The sequence below is a fragment of the Cervus elaphus genome, chromosome 1 (assembly GCF_910594005.1).
Source record: "Cervus elaphus chromosome 1, mCerEla1.1, whole genome shotgun sequence".
NCBI classification, from domain to species: Eukaryota; Metazoa; Chordata; class Mammalia; order Artiodactyla; family Cervidae; genus Cervus; species Cervus elaphus.
Genome location: NC_057815.1, coordinates 93500688 through 93515874, shown reverse-complemented (window position 1 = coordinate 93515874; position 15187 = coordinate 93500688).

Below are 15187 nucleotides of genomic sequence, written 5' to 3'. Positions count from 1 at the left end.
TCTGTTTCCACTACTCGAAAAGAGAACAGATTTATGTGGTGTTTCAGGAGAGTTGGTGCAACCTAGGGAAAAAAGTTACAATGAAAATATGCTTCCTATTATTGGGATTTTTCAGGGAAGCTAGCTGCCTTATTTTATGAATTTTGCAAGGAGCTTAGCTTCAAATTGACATTTGGACTGTAATACTTGGCAAATGATGAAAGGTCACTCTGGCTGTTCAACAACGCCAGCCCCACCCCTACACATTGCACAAAATGGCAAGCATCCACAGGAGACTATGGAACTGCCATGTATACGTTCCTTAATCTCATCCCCTCCCTCCCAGCCCAAGAGCTGAGATCTTTCCTGCGAGCACCCTTGTGAATTATAAGGAGCACTGGTCAGGAGTCAGGAAGTGAGAAGTGTGTTTCGTTCCAGGCTGTGTCACTAATCTAGCCTATCACTTGAGCGTGTTGCTGGCACCTCTGAGCCTGTCTCCTCATTTTCAGTATAAGGATGGTCCACTCATGAGTGGCAATGGAAAGGAAACTGTCCTCTTCATATAGTTACCCTTAATCATATTCATTGACTATGCCTCTGGGCAAGATTTCCTTAGGTGATTTGTTTCATGTAAAAAAAAAAAAAAGAAAGAAAAAAAAAAAAAAAGAAAAAGCCACCGCTCTAAATAATATCTAGTACCCCTTTTGTCCTTATGACCAGAGTGACTCCTACCTGACATTCAACTCCTGTCATCAGCGCCCCTCCCTTCTTTATTCAATGTTCCTGTTTCCTCACTTTATTTCACTGTCATCTCATCCACCTCCTGCCAGACTCACATCATTTCATTTTTCATACCTGCCTTTATGTTTACAGGGAATGTCACTGGGTCCAGACACAGAAAACCTATTAATAACTCTAATCACTGCCAGTCCGTTTACTGCTTCGTACACAACCTCAGCTTCCTCAAGCCTCAATTTCTGCACTGGTGCAATTAGTAAAAGAGAAACCATAGATTCTGTATATGTATTGCTTACTATCTGAAGGAAATGTGCAAAGCTTCTGTTTTGGTGTTTCTCAGTCATCACAAACAACCAAGTGCTGTAAGTATTTTAATTGTGTGGGTTTTCTGAAGTAGCAACTGAGGCTTAGAGAACCTGTGATGACCTCCTTGCAATGCGTATGATTCATTCCATAGTCCTACTATTGACTCCTATAATTCCCAGCCCGCTGTACTCACTTCCTGCATTACAGAGCTGTTGTGAAGGTCCAAGGAGGTCATACATATGGAAAAACTTTGGAAAGCAAGACTCACACTTTTTTTCCTGAGCACATCCTTATCTCTGTGAGTTCCAGGCTTGCTTACTGCCTTTGCTTGCTCTCCTTTTACCAACCATTAGCAAGTGTCATGCCTGCTACATTCCCCAAGGCCTGCCCTCACCTTCACCAGCCTGAACATTTATGCCACTTGCTCATAAAATATTTTTTAATATACTATTATTTCATGGGGCTTCCCTTGTAGCTCAGCTGGTAGAGAATTCACCTGCAACATAGGAGACCCAAGTTTGATTCCTGGGTCCTAAAGTTCCCCTGGAGAAGGGATAGGCTACCCACTCCAGTACTGTAGGGAATTCCTGGTGGTTCAGATGGTAAAGAATCTGCGTGCAATGAGCGAAACCAGAGTTTGACTCCTGGGTTGGAAAGGTCCCTTAGAGAAGGGCATGACAACCCACTCCAGTATTCTTGTCCGGAGAATCCCCATGAACAGAGGAGTCTAGCAGGCTATAGTCCACAGGATCACAAAGAGCCAGACATGACTGAGTGACTAAGTACGTTTTTCTTTATATTATTCCTTCATGCTTATTTCATGTTTTCTCTTATGTCCATAGGGACATGTTTAAGGACTGTCACTTCTTTCACACTTCTGCAAGTTCTTAATAAATTGCTAAGAATGTGTTTGTATCAACACAGTCCAAGGCATTTCATCATTTGGAGGGGAGCTGCAGTGAGGCATAGGGCGCAGGGTATGCTGGAGCCAGCTCATCTCTGGGTTTGAGAGCAATTCTGCCGTCAGAGCCTGGCTGGTATTTCTCTGTCACCCAGGCACAACGATGCTGTGTACTGACTGTCTGCACGGGGATTCCTAGATGTGCTTCAGCCAAAACCAAGAATTAGAGAGTATCTACACCGTCCAGTCCAGGGTTGCATCACACAGCCCATTACCTTCCTAATACTTCTTTCACAGTGGGTCAGCAAGGAGGTAAAATGAAGACAGGGGCAGTTCTAATTAGCACTCTTCTTTGCCTTTGCCAGTCTACTTCCCTCACTTTTCCCTAATATTTAAGCTGATGGCAAGTATTTTGAAAGTCTGTCAGATGTGATTCATTTCCTTACCAAAAGGCAGGGTTGATAAATTTAAAAATAAATAATCATTGTGAAGGTAATACATGAAAGAAAATCAATTATCAAAGCAATTATTGTAAACCTTAGAGCTAGACCATGGCTAAGAGACAGGACGAGTAGGTCTATTTCCAGCAGAGGGAACACTGTGGGCCAAGGCCCAGAGGTAGAATGAAGAGACATCGTGCAATTAAAAGAGAGATCAAGGGTCTTGGCTCACACACACAGTTCAAGAGTTTATTTCTGGGTCACTTTTTAGCTATGTAACTTTTTTTTGTTGTTGTTTAGTTGCTAATGTGTCCAACCCTTTTGCAATCCCATGGGCTGTAGCCCCTCAGGTCCCTCTGTCCACGCAATTTCCCAGGCAAGAATACTGGAGTGGGCTGCTACTTCCTTCTCCAGGGGATCTTCCTGACCCAAAGATTGAGCCTGCATCTCTTGCTTGGCAGGCAGGTTCTTTACCCCTGAGCCACCAGGGAAGCCCGTAACTATTTTAGCTGTGTAGTTCATTCTTTGCCATGTGCATTTGTATTTAGAAATGCTGAATTTGCATATTTATACATACAGTTAAATAATTATACAATAGGTACACATATACACTGCACTTTACAATTTAATGAGAAATATTATCATTGATTTCACTCCTTGTCAGTATAGGAAGATTTACCTTATTTTAATTCTCTGCTCTTTTAACAATACTGCAGTTAAATCTTCTTGTGATTCTATGTATATGTATTTGTTGTTTCTATAAGAAAGAAACATGTTTACAATGGAATTACAGAATCAATGAGTATAAACATTTTAAACCAAATAGATACCCATATATTCTTCGTTCAAAATGTTTATTCTCAACCATATTACATCAGAGAACTCTTTTATTTCTACTAACTCATATCCTATGAGAATACATGGTACGTTAGAAAATAATTCAGAAAAACTTTCAAAAAATATTTAAACTAGTTTCATAGATAAAAGACAGTGAGAATTATTTTGTCAATTCATAAATATTGTTTCTATTTACTGTAATAATAATAATTAGCGTTTATTAATTACACGGCTTGTCACTTCCTTGAGGTCTCAGAGTTAGTGAGTAGTATGGCTTGAATTTAAACTCCAGGAAACCTGATTCTGTGGCTTAGCTTTTTTTTCTCTCAATTCTGTTTGATACATAAATATATACGTTCCCCAGGGAACACCTGAGTACCTAGATGGTTCTAGTGCTTGCACTTGATTTTTCAATTATATGTGTATTCAGTGCACTCTTAGCTTATAGAACTCTGTGGGTATTCAACTGGATCAGATTTGTCACTTAAGGAATTCAAAACAGTCTCTTCACACAAATATCTTACAAGCGCCTTTCTCTTTTCATAAAACTAAGGACTGTCTAGTAGAGTGCAACCAACTGCAGTAGAAATTTTAGAATGAAAGCGACAATAATGCTGTTATTTAAAAAAATTAAAGTCTACAATAACTTATTAGTGTTTACCAATGATTCCTCTGAGTTAGCGCCATTAGCATGACTAAACCACCAGCATCACCATGACTGCAGTCATTCCTGTGTGTAGATCTACTTAAAACTAAATGCAGTACTGATGTTTTGACATATAGAGAAATATTAAAATTTTCTCATTCTTACAGCCATGAATTCAATGTATTATTGATTAATTAAAATACATTTTAAGAAAAATAGGTAGTACTTCTTTTTTTTTTTTTCCTGGACAGACAGTAGAAGCCAAGAGTAAGTGAGAAAAGTCTTGGACTGTGGGAAAAAGAAGAAAGGAAAAAAAAAAAAAAGCAATGGAAAGAGAGTGAGAGATACAGATAAAAGGTCACAAGGAGAAACAGGTGAGAAATAGAAAGGGGGCAGAAGAGGGAGGGGGAATAAGAGAAAGTGAAATTGGAATCAGTTCAGTCAGTTCAGTTCAGTCGCTCAGTTGTATCCGAGTCTTTGCGACCCCATGAGTCACAGCACGCCAGGCCTCCCTGTCCATCACCAACTCCCGGAGTTCACTCAAACCCATGCCCATCGAGTCGGTGATGCCATCCAGCCATCTCATCCTCTGTCATCCCCTTCTCTTCCTGCCCCAAATCCCTCCCAGCATCAGGGTCTTTTCCAATGAGTCAACTCTTCACATCAGGTGGCCAAAGTACTGGAGTTTCAGCTTCAGCATCAGTCCTTCCAATGAACGCCCAGGACTGATCTCCTTTAGGATGGACTGGTTGGATCTCCTTGCAGTCCAAGGGACTCTCAAGAGTCTTCTCCAACACCACAGTTCAAAAGCATCAATTTTTCGGCACTCAGCTTTCTTCACAGTCCAACTCTCACATCCATACATGACCACTGGAAAAACCATAGCCTTGACCAGATGGTCTTTGTTGGCAAAGTAATGTCCCTGCTTTTTAATATGCTATCAAGGTTGATCATAACTTTCCTTCCAAGGAGTAAGCGTCTTTTAATTTCATGGCTGCAGTCACCATCTGCAGTGATTTTGGAGCCCCCAAAAATGAAATCTGACACTGTTTCCACTGTCTCCCCATCTATTTCCCATGAAGCGATGGGACCAGATGCCGTGATCTTAGTTTTCTGAATGTTGAGTTTAAGCCAACTTTTTCACTCTCCTCCTTCACTTTCATCAAGAGGCTTTTCAGTTCCTCTTCACTCTCTGCCATAAGGGTGGTGTCATCTGCATATCTGAGGTTATTGATATATCTCCTGGCAATCTTGATCCCAGCTTGTTCTTCTTCCAGCCCAGCGTTTCTCATGATGTACTCTGCATATAAGTTAAACAAGCAGGGTGACAATATACAGCCTTGACGTACTCCTTTTGCTATTTGGAACCAGTCAGTTGTTCCATGTCCAGTTCTAACTGTTGCTTCCTGACCTGCATACAGGTTCCTCAAGAGGCAGGTCAGGTGGTCTGGCATTCCCATCTCTTGAAGAATTTTCCACAGTTTATTGTGATCCACACAGTCGAAGGCTTTCGTGTAGTTAGTAAAGCAGAAATAGATGTTTTTCTGGAACTCCCTTGCTTTTTTGATGATCCAGCAGATGTTGGCAATTTGATCTCTGGTTCCTCTGCCTTTTCTAAAACCAGCTTGAACATCTGGAAGTTCACGGTTCATGTACTGCTGAAGCCTGGCTTGGAGAATTTTGAGCATTACTTTACTAGCGTGTGAGATGAGTGCAGTTGTGTGGTAGTTTGAGCATTCTTTGGGATTGCCTTTCTTAGGGATTGGAATGAAAACTGACCTTTTCCAGTCCTGTGGCCACTGCTGAGTTTTCCAAATTTGCTGGCATATTGAGTGCAGCACTTTCACAGCAGCATCTTTCAGGATTTGAAATAGCTCAAGTGGAATTCCATCACATCCACTAGCTTTGTTCGTAGTGATGCTTTTAAGGCCCGCTTGACTTCACATTCCAGATAGTCTGGCTCTAGGTCAGTGATCACACCATTGTGATTATCTGGCTTGTGAAGATCTTTTTTGTACAGTTCCTCTGTGTACTCTTGCCACCTCTTCTTAATATCTTCTGCTTCTGTTGGGTCCATCAAAGAAACTCCTTGTAACTATTTTCCAGTACATTACCCACTCCTTTCTTGCTACCTACAACTGCTGTTTTTTGAAACACATTTTAGTTTGTTTAGCAATTTTCATTTCTAAGAGAGGCACTCATTCAATTTTTAAGCTTGCTCTAAAGGATACAAAAGCAGATCAAGAAAAATAACTTAGTCTAACTCAAGTGAAAACTGAAGTCCCTAAGCCAGAGAATATATATTGCTTACAGATAAAGAAAAGAGATCTTGAGTGTGAATTATTTATGCATTTTAAGAGTGACAGATATCTATCTACTTGTTCACTGCAGTTCATTTAATTAATGATTGCCATATGTTGAAAGTAATTTCTATGCTATAATTCTATGAAATAAGTAAAACTCTACATATGAAATAGTTTATAAATAAAGATGATTCTTAGGGCTTAGTTACAACAGTTGGTCAAAAAAGGAAAATTCTATAAATAAAAGTTATAAGGTCATCTGAGATCTAACCTAAGATCTTACCAACTCAAGTTCCATTCACAAAAGGTAACTTTAGGGAGTCCAAGAACCAAGAGAAATTATTCCAAATTGATTTTTTTTTTTTCACAGTGAAGACAAGCTGTCTGGGATACAGGTGAAGTAAATATCATCCATTTATTACTTCTTTGTCAAATTTGCACAATTATAATTTTTATTGCTTTCAAAGAGATATTTAAAAGAGAAGTCTTAAATATTTATGGTCTTAATGAAGAAATAAACTTTTTGGATTTACCAGGTTAGAATACTACAGTGGGTTGCTATTTCCTTCTCCACGTCTGGTTTACCAAAGGATTTACATTCTCTCTAATTAGGGATGACTGCTAAAAGTCACCCAGGTACAGTGCTTACATAATCATTTAGATCCTTGTTTGCATCCTAGTTGAGTGTAGTCTGAGGCCAAAGTAGAAACATTTCTCTTTCAACTTCTTAGAAATTATATTATGAATGTACTGTTCTCCCTGGGGAGATGAACCTGGACTATAAGAGTTCAGTGCCTGTTTGAGCAGCTGTGACGTGAAACAGACTTACTTCATTCTAGTTGACCCCTTGAGGCTGATTCTCCTCTGATGGTGATGCTAACCCCTAACCCAGTGAATTTTCACCCACCTACCTTAATAACAGGTGTTCCCTGGGGCAAGGATATCACTGGGGCCCGATCAGCAAGTAGCTGTGCAAGCAGAAATATAGATCACAGCATTAAATGTTCAATCATCTGTTCCTTCACTGTCATCTCAATTACAGAGTGGCCACGCGTGATATCATCTAACAGAGTCATATGCTTCTTAGCATGCATTTTTTCCCCCTCCTTTTGGAACCCGCTTAGTCTTTTATTTGATGGTATTAAATTGATATCCTTGAGCAGTTTCACAACAAAACTGGAAAGCAAAACTTGGTTCTTTCAAATAATTCCTAAGTATCAAGATTCTCTATTCTGAGATATTCAAACTGACTTACATTACCTCCAATATTTCCAATAGATACTTCTTAATTTACAATTGCCATTTTTTCTCTTATTTCTCAATCATAATTATTTTAGCAACTCCTCCACTGAGCTTCAGATTTCTTGTAGACTACCATTCATTAGTTTGATACTATAAGGGGAGTTTGTAATTTCCTCGGTTCTGTCTCACCACGGTAAAAATTTGAAGCCATGGACGGACCAGTGTTACAGCTCAGTTTATTTGGCAAGCAAAGGAAAATATATCCTCCAGGAGTGAGGGCAGGCCAACTCAAAAGAAGTGAAGAGAAGAGACAAGAAGCCAGAGGCTCGATTTTGGCTCCTCTTTTTATGTTTTTGCTCTTGCCCCTGAGCCTGCCCTATGTAAACTGGGCTAGCCAGGAGGGCTGTTTGCTTCACCTGAGGTTCTCACTCTGGTCCTCACACCTTCCTCTGTTCTATTTTCACAGGCTTTTCCCTTTCTTTGTCTTTTAGCCACTGCTATTTTAGACTCCTTTTTCCTATTCTAACTACCTAACAATACCATTTAAATATTTTCTTATGCCCTGCTGTGTGTGTTAGTTTCAGGGTCATGTCTGACTCTTTGAGACCCAAGGACTGTAGCCTGCCAGGTTCCTCTGTTCATGGAATTCTCCAGGCAAGAATACTGGAGTGGGTAGCCATTTCCTTCTCCAGGGAATCTTCCTGACCCAGGGATTGAACCCAGGTCTCCTGCATTGGCAGGCAGATTCTTTACTATCTGAGCCACCAGGGAAGCCCCTAAGGCCAAGGAACCATGGACTGTAGCCTACCAGGCTCCTCTGTTTATGGAATTCTCTAGGCCATAATACTGGAGTGAAAAGCTGTTCCCTTCTCCAGAGGATCTTCCCAACCCAGGGCTCAAACCCAGATCTCCCACATTGCAGGTGGATTCTTTACTGACCGAGACATGATTTGCTTTTATAATCCCATAATCTGCTTTATGCCCTGGTGTAAATGATATTACTTCAATACTTCTCCAGTGCTGACCCTGACTTGTCCGTGGTTATATTCTAGCCTCCCAGGTAGGAAATGACTATCAGATGATTTGCCAGAAATTTTACATTTTCACAGAAGAACATGATTGCCAAAATAGACAAATGATTAAGTACTTTGGTAACTTTGTGATGATTTTCTAACTAGTTAGTCAAATTATTTTTAACAGCTGAAGGTGTAATTGAAGTCTGATAATCAAATATTATCTACAGAAACTTATACACTAATAAAGCTATATTTTAGCACCCAGAGCATTGAGTTGAAGTTTAAAGATATGAATTGAAATACTTTAGTACTGCTCCTTACCAGCTGTGGAACTTTGGGAATAAAGCAAGTTACTTATTTCTTGTTAGTCTTTTTTATGCATAAATCGCCAAGAGTTGAATCCAGATGGACACTGCAGTATCACCTTCCAAATTCCTCAATAGTGCATATAAAGGGAAGAATATAATTTACAGAGATCAAGATCTAGGGAGTGGGAGGAACAGGGCTTTTAGCATTCCAAAGACTTCCAAAGTGAAGGTAGGTGGGATAGAGGTCTAGAGAGCCAATGCAAAGTGTTAAGTACAAGTTTAAAATATAGACTAGAATTATTCACAAGAATCAGTTTTTCATACAAGGAATTATTTAATTTTCTTTTAAAGTAGTAAAGGGAAAAAAAGAAGGCAGGATAGGAATTCCCTGGTAACCGGAATAGTTTGCATCCTTAGTGTCTAGCAATGAATTCTAAGACATTTGGCTAAAAATATAGTAACAAACTGATCACTTTCTCTAACACTCAATTTTTCAAATTTATTAAGTAACCAGTATTTTAAAAATGCATATGGTTTACAGATATTTATATACAATGGGTTGTTTTGAAAATATTTTGAAAAGTTTTGCAAATGTTTCGGTGACTCTTTGAAGTCTAGTAGATTTGTTTCCGGAGATGGCAATGGCACCCCACTCCAGTACTCCTGCCTGGAAAATCCTATGGACGGAGGAGCCTGGTAGGCTGCAGTCCATGGGGTCGCTAAGAGTCGGACATGACTGAGCAGCTTCACTTTCACTTTTCACTTTCATGCACTGGAGAAGGCAATGGCAACCCACTCCAGTGTTCTTGCCTGGAGAATCCCAGGGACGGGGGAGCCTGGTGGGCTGCTGTCTATGGGGTCGCACAGAGTCGGACACGACTGAAGTGACTTAGCAGCAGCAGCAGATTTGTTTCAGTTTATTTTCACTATGTTTGACTAACGATCTGAGCCTACTGAATTTTTTAATTTTTTGGTTCTATACATTTTAGAAAAAAATCTAAATCTTCTCACAAATATTTATTTATTAACTACTGTGTGCCAGACATATTTTAGGTGTTTGAGCTAAAAGAGTGAACAGAACATGTAAAGGTTCCTTCCCCTTCGTGAATTTAGATTCTAGAGAAGGAGAGAGAAATTGCTAATTACAGTTACAAACATGCAAGTGGATATTGGCAAATCCCCTGTAGAAGGAAATGGCAACCCACTCCCGTATTCTTCCCTGAAAAATCCCACGGACAGTCCATAGGGTCGCAAAGAGTCAGACATGACTGAGTGACTAAACACACACACAAACAAGTGGATATCATGTTTCATTCCATTTATATGTATTATAGAAAAACAAAAAGCAGAATATTGTAAGGAAAATCACTAGCGCTAGGGGGCAGCCTGCAATTTTAAATGCATGATCAAGATAGTCTCCATGAGGGGCATCTTAATTGAATAAATATTGCAAGAGGTTAAGAGAGTCAGCCATGAGGACAACCACATGCAGTCATGTGTCCGGTGGGTTCAGGAGACAGTAAGCTGGCCAGTGAGGGGGAACTCAGAAAGTAGCAAGAGATACGGTCCCTTCACATGGTGCCTGACAGGCTGATTAATGACTCGTTGTTGATGAGAGTGAAACTGAGAACCATTAGAGAGCTCTGGTCATAGAGAAGAGCAAGCCTTGACTTATCTGTGACGGGATCACTCTGACTGCTCCAAAGGGCGTGACTGGGGTGAAGCAGGGGCAATAATTACAGAATTAGGGAGACGGGTCAGGGAGTGAATTTCAGTGATCTAGGTGAGAACTAAATGTGACTTACTCGAATTAGTGTTGATAAAGATAGCATGAAATGTTGAGCTCTGGATATATTGTGAAAGTAGAACCAACATAATTTTGTGTTAAACTAGATGCGGGTATGAAGAGAAAATTGCAGAGTTACTTAAAGTTTTTGGCCTGATATATCAAATTCGTAAGACAGGACTTCCCTGGTGTCTCAGACAATAAAGGATCTGCCTGCAGCGGGAGAGACCCAGGTTTGATTCCTGGGTCTGGAAGATACCCTGGAGAAGGGAATGGTTACCTATTCCAGTATTCTTGCCTGGAGAATTCCATGGACAGAGGAGCCCTGGGGCTACAGTCCATGGGGTCACAAAGAGTCGGACATAACTGAGAGACTAACACTTTGACTTTTCACATGGATAGGATGGAGTCACCATCAATAGAGAAGAAGAGTCCTTCTCTAAGAGTATAGCATGGTGGTGAGGATGGGGTGTTGGTGAGTGGAAGTGGAATCAGGAGTTCATTTCTTACATTTAAAATCTGAGATGATTATTAAACAACAAAGTGGAGATTTGGACAGACAGGTACATATATGAGATTCAAATTAGGGACCATGGTCTGGGATGCTGATATATATATATATGTGAACACTGAGCAGTTAGATAACATTTAAAGCTATAGGGCTGGATACATTTATTGAGGTAGTATACATTGACAGAGGGAAAAAGGGGACTTGGACTAAGCCCTAGGTTACTGAGGACTTATATAGAGAAGAAAGGCAGAATCAACAAAGGAGAATGACGAGTGACCTGATAAGTAGGAGGAACATCAAGACAGGCAAGTCAATTGAAAATCAATGAAATAACTGTATCAAGAAAACAGCAATTAACTTAGCAATGGATTTAGCAAGGTAAAGGTCATTTGCAATATTACCAAAGAAAGTTTGTTAAGGTGGAGTGTTGGGGAAGTCTGCTTAGTTTTGGCTTGAGATGGAGTGAGAGAAAATGAATAATATAGAGAAAGTATAAAAGCTCTCCTGATACATTTCACTAAGAAGGGAAAGAAATTAATGGAAAAAGTATTTGGAAAGAGTGTGGAGTTTTAAAAAGTGATATTTTGCGATGAAAACAAAACAAAACAAAACAAGATGTGTCATGCCTACGGAAATGATCCTGCAAAGAGCAAATGTTGCTAACAGGGAATGTTAGTCACTCAGTCAAGTTCGACTCTTTGCAACCCCATGGACTGTAGCCTGCCAGACACCTCCCTCCATTGAATTCTCCAGGCAAGAATACTGGAGTGGTTGCAAGAGGAGAAATATCAGACCATTGCTCTTACACAGCAGGAGGAAATGAGATCTGGTACACAAGTGGAGGTATTGGCTTGAGATATAACTGGGAGTTCACAGGGGGCTGACTTCTGTAACAGGCAGGGAGGCTGATCATGTGGGTACAGATATAGGAGGTGAGCAGACAGAGTGAAGTCAATCTGCAAAACTTATTCCTAATTGTGTCAAGCTTTCCCTGAACTAAAAGGTAAAGCCACTGATTGGGACTCAAGAAAGGGAAGAAGGTTTTGGGGTTTTAAAGACAGAGGAAAAGATGGGAATTTTGCTCTAGCATTACAGCCCTTTATCACGACAGTCCTAATAGTCCCGTAAGCACTTTAGAACAGTGAGAGAAGAGATGGGTAGTGAAACTGCCGTGTGACGGTTTAGCTGCTTCGACTCACTTGACATCCAGGTCAAGAATTTAAAGAGAGATTGGTCAGTGTGATCTGAAACACTACTCACAGGATGAACCACAATTCAGTGAAAAATTCACACAGTCTGCTAGCATTTATCTGAAGACAGGCAAATCTACAAAATTTCTAGGTGAAATCTGAAGTTTGATTTAGCTCACTATTTGAGTTGAGCACCACCCTGTGGGCAGATAGCGTAGGTGTCAGATTAACCGAAGGGCTGTGGAAGCTGCAGAAACCATCAGTGAACAGGTTACCCTAGTCTGTGCAGAGCCTGGATTGTGTGATCTGTCCCCCTGTCTGTTTAGGAAATAATCCTGGGAACTGATCTTTATCTGAGCATTTATCATAGTATTGTCTTAGCTTATTTGTCCTCAGGTGTGACAAATTCTCCACTTAAAAAAATGTGTAGAGAACTCTGTAGTAATAAGCCTTTCCTTTTCCCTCCAGGTTAAAAGTCTTTGTCTCTGTTTTTTTTTTTTTCCTAAAGAGTCTGAACAGAAATGTTGTGCTTCAGTTAATAATTCTGTGAATACTGTATCTGGCAAATTCTCCAGATTTCAAAACAACTTACATTTGGCAGAAAGCTATTACTACTCCCCTAATAATAAATAATAAATAAACACTATTTATTCCTGATTTTATCCCACATATGTGTTGCTAACTATTCTTATAATGGGCAGAGGTGGGGGTAGCTTCCTTTGTGGATCAGATGGTAGAGAATCTGCCTGCAATGCAGGAAACCAGGGTTCCATCCCTGGAGATCCCCTAGGAGAAGGGAAAGGCTACCCACTCCAGTATTCTGTCCTGGAGAATTCCATGGACTGTGTAGTCCAGGGGTCGCAAAGAGTCAGACACGACTGAGCGACTTTCGCTTTCACTTCACTTTAGGGCCCCACTTGCATCAATGGACAGATCATCCAGAATTTATGGTTAGATTACGGTGAACTCTTCCTCACTACAAAAACACTGCATTTCTGGACACTGTACCTGGTGCCCAGTGACAGGCAGCTTTCTATTCTGATGGGTAGGAAACCAGAACTATTACAGGTCCTGTGTGAGTTCCGAGGATTACTTCCTCTGGGAACTAAGCTTGCCTGATATCCTAAAGATACTCAACATCCTTAGGGTCTTAGCTCTCCACAGTGTTACTCACACATTAAAGTGTTGTTCTCCAGTAAAATAATTAATAATACATGTTTTAGTCAAAAAAGTTTATTCATATTGAAAAATTAAATATCCAAAATATGGGCTGGTAACTCTGGACAAAAAATGAGGGGAAAACCTACCAGATATCAAAAATATAGCAGACAGCTACAACAACTATAAACATGTGGTATTAACAATAGAATAGGCATATCATTTAAACTGAGAACAAACTCCTGAAATTGAACATAATGGATAAAGGACTTACCTGATGGCTCTGAGGTTAAGACTTCACTTTCCCATGCAGGGGGTGTGAGTTTAATCCCTGGTTGGAGAGCTGAGATCCCATATACCTTACAGCCAAAACAAACAAACAAACAAACAAACAAAAAAACCAAACATAAAACAGAAGAAATATTGGAACAAGGTTCAATAAAGACTTTAGAAAATGGTCTGCATCAAAAAAAAAAAAAAAACCTTTAAAAAAAAAGGGACACAGTGGATAAGAGATTTTGGAATAAGGTTAAAGTGGTATCTAAAATTACTGGAAAAATATAAACTATTCAAAAAAATTGCCAGGACAATGTGTAGCTATCTGAAACACATTCTTTTTTACCATGGTAAATGAAAATAGATAAAACTTTATTTATTTATTTATTTGAAAATAGATAAAACTTTAAATGAAAAGTATCTGGAAAAGTAGCAGAGAAAACTATGGCAAAATTATTTTATGACTGTGCAGTCTAGAAAGTTTACCTAATAATGATGAAAAGGAAGGTGGTATTGTAAGGGTTACTTATCAGTTTTCATTCCAACCCAAAGAAAAGCAATGCCAAAGAATGCTCAAACTACCGCACAATTGCACTCATCTCACACGCTAGTAAAGTAATGCTCAAAATTCTCCAAGTCAGGCTTCAGCAGTACGTGAACCGTGAACTTCCACATGTTCAAGCTGGTTTTAGAAAAGGCAGAGGAACCAGAGATCAAATTGACAACATCTGCTGGATCATCAAAACAGCAAGAGAGTTTCAGAAAAACATCTGTTTCTGCTCTATTGACTATACCAAAGCCTTTGCCTGTGTGGATCACAATAAACTCTGGAAAATTCTGAAGGAGATGGGAATACCGGACCACCTGACCTACCTCTTGAGAAATCTGTATGCAGGTCAGGAAGCAACGGTTAGAACTGGACATGGAACAACACACTGGTTCCAGATAGGAAAAGGAGTACATCAAGGCTGTATATTGTCACCCTGCTTATTTAACTTATATGCAGAGTACATCATGAGAAATGCTGGGCTGGAGGAAGCACAAACTGGAATGAAGATTGCCGGGAGAAATATCAATAACCTCAGATATGCAGATGACACCACCCTTATGGCAGAAAGTGAAGAAGAACTAAAGAGCCTCTTGATGAAAGTGAAAGAGGAGCGTGAAAAAGTTGGCTTAAAGCTCAACATTCAGAAAACTAAGATCATGGTATCTGGTCCCATCACTTCATGGCAAATAGATGGGGAAACAGTGGCTGACTTAATTTTTTGGGGTTCCAAAATCACTGCGGATGGTGACTGCAGCTATGAAATTAAAAGACAGTTACTTCTTGAAAGGAAAGTTATGACCAACCTAGACGGCAGATTATAAAGCAGAGACATTACTTTGTCCACAAAGGTCCATCTAGTCAAGGCCATGGTTTTTCCAGTAGTCATGTATGGATGTGAGCATTGGACTATAAAGAAAGCTGAGTGCTGAAGAATTGATGCTTTTGAACTGTGGTGTTGGAGAAGAGTCTTGAAAGTCCCTTGGACTGCAAGGAGATCAAA